The following is a 6,729-nucleotide window of genomic DNA, read 5'->3' on the forward strand; positions in this document are numbered from 1 at the left end:
TGAGAAAAGAATTGCTAAGGAGCCCCCAGAAGATCATTCTTTTGATAAACTTTTAAAATCACTGTTGTTTTTAAGGGTAGAGGGGAAGGCATCCCTTTATTCTACTTTATGTCCAAAATTTCATGCAGATTTAGTTGTTAGTATTTTCAGACACCTCAGGCGGGCTCATTGACGACAGATATTGCCCCATGCATCCAAGAAGGGAAGCCAACTAAACAAGCAGAGTACTGTGCCCTATTGTTACATTTTTCCATGAACTTCATTGAATTTCTTGACCTGAGGTTTGGACAGGAACGTTACAAAAAAGGTCTCAGAGCTTCGAAAAACCTCTAGTGAGAGAAGGGAACACCTTCCATTGTTGATACACATTTGTTAGCATTTCATTTCGCAAGAAATCAATAATTCCCAAACTGCTTCTGCCAAGAGCACAAAAGGAGAATGGTCTGTGCGCTGCAGCCTACCAAAAGTTTTTATCACCACAGTGARGTATAAAACAAACAGCTTTTCTCCGCTTCCCCTATCTTTTATGAACAATATTTGTCCAMGAAGAGCTGACGCTTATCTCCAGGAAGCTTGCAGAGAAAAGATAGCAGATGAACAGAGTCAAGAAAAGCATTTTGAATAGTCCAGGAAAAGGGGCTAAGCAGTAGTTCCCAGCACCATCTTCATCTCGGCCTTGCTCAGCTTAGCCTGATAATCAAAATCTTATTATGCAGTCCTAGCATTTCTCTGCAATTTAAACAAGACGTTGGTAGTGGTGCGAGATCTTCAAGGTCACTTTCTGGAGAGCTGCCTTTAGCCCCATGGTCTGTAGCTATTTAAGAATAGAAATGACAATTTCACTCAAGCAAATTACATCCTGGAAGGATAATACAGTCCAGCACGTACAATGGAAATGATCAGATGGTGTTTCTCCGCTTGGAATACATTAGCTTTCATGTGTATAAAGCAGATTTCTGGTATCCATGTGTGTTTCATTGTAGCCCTCAACAGGAAAGTGTGTCCCTCTTTTGTTTATCTCCAGGTACATGGATTTATAGTTCTAGTTTATTAAAAAAAAAAAAAATTGCTACTGTGTTTGGATGCACCAAACTATTTAGAGCATATTTGGATATTCCTCACCTTGCAGAAAGAATTGTTCTGTGCCACATATAGGCAAATATTACATTTTGCACATGAAAAAGATCCTATAACTATCTAGCAAKTTCCATTATTTCTTTTTCCCTGGTCTTATCCAAAAGAAATCTTTTCTCTGCAGCAACTACCTCCCTGTTGCTTTAGTCAATAATTGCTTGGGGTGTCACAGCAATTCCTGTGGCAAATAATGTGCATCCCAAAGGCCAGGCTCTGACAACACCAAATGAGCAGGACGTTTTAGGAGCAGATAAATTTATTCATTCAGATTTTACTGATGTTGGCAAATGCCATCTGCTAGGTCTTCATCAAGATATTAAGAAAGAGTCTTTCTCTTCGGAGCAGATGAAGAGACAAACTGGGATTGGGGAAAGGGAGAACTTTGGACAATGCCTCTGCAAGTCGGATCCAGTGCTTGAAAAAGCAGCTGGTCTTGTACATAATAAAGAGGCTGTGTGAGGGGGTGGAGATGGACATCCATGAGCCCACTGGACCAAGGTACTGATTCACTGCCAGGGAATACATTATATAAGAGGAAATACATTCCTCTTCCACCCAAAGTGTTATTATCTGCAGTGGGCCATTAATTTCACATGGGCCAGTTCCCGATGCCTTTCCCTATTTCATAATGGTCCCACACAGACTAACTTTAATACAATCATTGTTGAGCCAGGATTCTGCTTCTGACTTTTACTGAGCTGAACAGGTATCTCCTGATTAAAGGATGGAGACCSAACAGGAATTCAGAAGGACCTGCTTTGAGTGTTAACACAGGGGTTACCGGGTTTATTACCAGCCTACTTCATAAAAATGATCTGACAGCATGCCACTCTGTTAATATAATTTCACTTCTGCCACCTGGAAGCAAAAAGGTTTCACAGTGCTGCTGCTTGCAGAGATTTGCCCGGGTAATTTGGAGCTTGTTGCCTTGGGGCTGGGCAGCAGAYGACTGCAGCAGACCCGGCTAGCCCACAACCAGCCCAAAAGAAGGGTGCATTTTGGGCACCAAGTATTGCACGAGCACCAGGAGATCTGAGATGCTAGCCCTGGACGCAGAGAAATCCACTCTCTGGTAGATGAGGTGCATACAGGTCCTTAGCGCCTGCATTTATTAACGTGGTAGCCTGTTGTTTAAGATGAAGGGAGTGTTCTAAATAAGGTTGCAAATAGGATTTCTTTTTCCTTACCAGAATGACAGCTTTAATATGCTAAGTGTATTCCTTCTAGCTACAGTGCACATGCAAAGAATTTCTGAGCAAAGTTACGCCACATACCTGCATATTTCTTGACTTGAAAAAGAAAATCCGGAGAAGCCAAGACCGACATGAAGAGCAGACCCTCAGATCTGAACTAGTTATCATTAAGTAGTTCCTCAGGCTTGCAAAGCTTGTACTTCTCAATTCTACAAGCCCTGAACRTAGTGGAATTGCTTGTCTGCATGTTCATCAGAGGCATTCCTCTGTGGGGGACACAACATCTAATTTTGGAGCAGCAGAAGGAGTTCAGCTGTGCTCTTGTGGCTACAGTGGTCAGGACTACAAAAGTGGTGCTGGGACCTCTTCCCAAAGCAATGACAGGAAGGATGAAACAATCTCCCTGGCTTTCAACACAGAACCTTTTTCATTTTCCAGAAAGTGTTATCACATCAGGAAGCCTCACAGCTGCTCCATCCAAAAACCATAACCAGCTAAAGCATCCTAGGGAGCAGCAACAATGATATAGAGTTAAGGCATGAAGCTAGACCTTGAAGATCTGGTCTGTGGTGTCCCACTTGGAGACATCCCTGCGCATCTGCTGGTGGAGCGGTGCCCCTGGGACCACCATTTCCCCAGTACAGCCTTGGGGCTGAGCCACCTCTTTCGCAGCACGAGTGTCGCGTGCAGGGCCATGTCTCCCTCTGCTGACACTGGCTCTTGAGCCTGCAACTGTCACTGAGCTGAGAGAGCTGTTTTCTTTAGGTGAAACAACAGACACGTGCGTTGGAGGTGCAGAGAGCTTGGCTTCAGCCTCCAAGGGGACAGGGTCCAGAAACGTCATTGTAAGTCTAAGTTGCACCATAAGATGACCATGATCTAATTGAAGTGCACTGGTGCACCTCTTCCAGACTCATGTCCCCAGTAAAGCACTGTACTTTGCACTTAATTAAGTGAGGAGTAAGATGATGCAGCTAGCATATGCTACGTGCCATAATGCAGCTATAGAATATTTTTTTTTAAATTTTCATGGAACTCCAAGCACTGGAAAATAATCAAGGCCATGTGTTTGTAAAGAGAAAATCAACTTGATATCCCTGTTCGCTTGTCAGAGTGGCCACAAATTCAAATGAAGTCTTCAAGTCTGCCAACATCTTTTGATCAGCCACATTACATCAGAGCATCCCCCTCTGGTAGGGTAAGCCRGAATAATGCTGCCTTTAAATTAAGTTTGAAATTAAGTAGTCGCTGTGCGTAGTCCAATCTGATCTTCCCTTGAAGAAAAGCCCACAGAGAAATGGTGGAGCCACTCACTGCCTTCACACTGAGGAGAAGAACCTTCCCATGAAGTAAATTACGTGGGATTGAGTCAAGCACCCAGCTGCACCCAGTTTAGCTGCTGGAGGAGCTTTCCCCTAGGATTTTAACAGCAACCAGCCTACCTCATGATGGCATCTGCCAGAATTAAATATAACACCTGGTCTACCCAGCAGAGACCTCCAGCAAAGCGTTAGCATGGCTAATCCTTGTGGGTGAGCTTTCCATGAGGTCTTCTGTGGCTCCTGGACAKGGTCACATTGGACCATGACCCTCCCAGGACAGGCTCCAGGGCATGGTCAAATTGGAGCACAGYATTACAGAGGCTCAAGGACATAAATCTCACTCCAACAAAGTTGTAGGATAATATAGGGCTTAAGGGACCTCAGCTAAACCTCTCCAAGCACAGTCCCATCATTGCTTCCAGTACCATCCAGGCACCTCCTTCTTCCGGCCCCAGAGACAATTTACAGTATATAATTCATTATCTAACATTAAATATCTCATTTCCCCCAGCCTTTCAGACTTCTCCAAAGCAATTAGCATACTCGGAATAATTAGCACTTACGGTTTGCATTGTGACCGCCAACGTCYTATTAGCTGGACAAAGGAGTGTAGAGGCACCTAATTTTGGATAAGTACAGCAAACATGACTGTGACCAAGAGAGGTATATTCATAGGACATGCTAAGGCAACAGCRTCTACCTTTAGGCATTATACACATGACCTCTTCTGCCAGTCTAACTACCTAACTACTGAAATTTAATGCTAAGTGTTTCCTATTGACTGGCCTTCAGCCTTTAGGGACAACTGGCCAGCAGGAAATACATAGTTCAGGCACATCAGTGTGATTTAAACTATCTAAATATGTCCCTAAATCTTAATGAATTGCCCAACTTTATGGTGACAACTGTCCCACCACTTAGAAAGATTCAGATATCCCATAGTTGGGAACAGGACCAATTCTCCAAGAGCTCACAGACACAATCTAAAACATTAAGAGTCTTCTGGGGCTTGGGTTCTCCCCCCACACACTTCCTCTCTCGCTGGAATCAGGGAGTGCAAAGAAGCAACTGTGAAAATAAAGCTTAGTTTCTTTTCAGAAAGTTACGTGAACTTCTTGAACTTTATGTTTCATTCCTGTTTAGGGCAAAGATCCAAGGTAGTATTCCTGTACTTAAACCAGGCTCAGTCATCCTTAGTAATTAAGGGCAATAGATCAAAACCAAAATTTATTGTACCAGTAACATAACTACAATGGATCTTCATAAAATTTAACCACATAGCAAACTAGATTGCCCGAGATCTGCCATTCAAGCAGACTTTATTGCATTTATATATAGAATCATGAAAAATAAATTAAGAATGGGGATGACCCTTTGTCTACCCAGAGGCCTAGGAAAGATGTTTGCCTCTGATACAGTTTGAAAATTAGCATTTTATAGGGCCTGACACACAAAATACTTTAAAATTCTGTAAATAATGTAAGTAAATTAACAAGAGATAGTGACTACAATGAATAAAACATAAGATAAGTACCTTTCCATTTCCTCTGAAGCCTTGAGGAAAAAAGTGACTACATTCAGCTCTTGGGGGGGGGGAAAAAAAAAAAGCGAGTACCGAGAGTGCTGCAGAATACACAGATGATTTAGAGAAACACAGAAAAGTCAGTCTGAAGCCTCTTCAGCTCTGATGCAAGAAAAACAACGTGCAGAAGAGCGCAGCCAGCTCCAGTCCCAAACCACTTCCCTGTGTTAGCACAGAGCTCTCCCTTCTTCATTAAGTCCAAACGAGAGCCTGGACATGCCTGAACAGCTCGAGCAGGGCTCTATCTGCAGGGCAACGTGCACCTCTGGTAAGTCACATAGACATATGTGGGGACAGAGGAGCTCTTGGCCTTCCCTGAGCTTGGTCTGATGGAGCTGCAAGCATCTGGGCAGGCAAAGGGCCATCCCTTCAGAAAGGCTTTTGGTGTGACTGTGGGCAAGAAAGATCGTTGTTCATCTGTGGAACAAAGTGTACGTCTCTGAGGAGAGCTAGGGCGTCGAATGCATTAGAGCTGGTGAGGCACTCAGTCAACATAACTTGTGCTTTTACGTTTACGCTTTGGATCTGGCCTTGCAGCTCCAACCTGCCGCCTTTGGGCAGCAAAGCCAGGGCAGGAATCCTGCAGGAACATGTCTTCTCAGAGGCACTAGCCTTATCAGATGGGCTGGGTATATGACAGCAACAGCCTCTCCCAAGATGTTTTGGCTTGCGATCCTACATGAACACCTGGAAGCAAAGAGAAGCCTGGAACAGATTAGATGAGTTGGCCAGACTTTCCCATCTTGTTAACGTGCTGTAAGCTTCATTTGTGTTTTGAGCTGGGGTTCAGAGTGGGTCTGTTTGATTTAAACCAGATAGCCTATCACAAATSCCAAACTCCTGTTCACATCAGCATCACCAAATACTGCCCCTGCAGAAAAAGGTCTTTAAGAACAAGGCATCTCTGAGGGATTCAAACAGCACACATACACACAAGCTAGGATTTTTCTGCTTAGCAGAATAATCAGCAAGCATAAGAAAGTCAAGGATTATTGGCCTTGCAAGCTCTGTCTCTGCTGCTCCCAGGGCGACGAGTTACATGACCAGCAAAGTCCCTGCCTAATTGCTTGCATTTGCAGGAGTCAAATAAGAACAAAATAAACCATGAGAAATGCAACATCTCCTCTTGCCCGCACTCCTGCCAAGGACCCAACATCTCATTGATTGCTTCCATGTGCTGATGGTATCAAAACTTACCCTATTCAGTCATTAAACTATTAACGTCAATTACCAAATCAAGAAAGCGGAAGGATTAATCTCAAGCAGCACCATTGAGAGATATGCCTCAGCGTACGACCTTCCAGCAAGCACACGGGCTGCTGAGTTAAACCATATGGGAGCTATGGGCTTGTTGCTGTAAGAGTGCTTCATTCACAGGGAGGAGGAAGGGGCTGGAGCCTGCACGTTCCTAGTGGGGAAACTATCAGCATCTTCCGGGCCCACGCAGCCCCAGACTTGAAGCAAGAAAAATTTGAGTTCTGCTCCCAACTCTGTCATT

Source organism: Nothoprocta perdicaria, unplaced genomic scaffold (assembly GCF_003342845.1).
Source record: "Nothoprocta perdicaria isolate Ctin4 unplaced genomic scaffold, notPer1 scaffold_75, whole genome shotgun sequence".
Taxonomy (NCBI): Eukaryota; Metazoa; Chordata; class Aves; order Tinamiformes; family Tinamidae; genus Nothoprocta; species Nothoprocta perdicaria.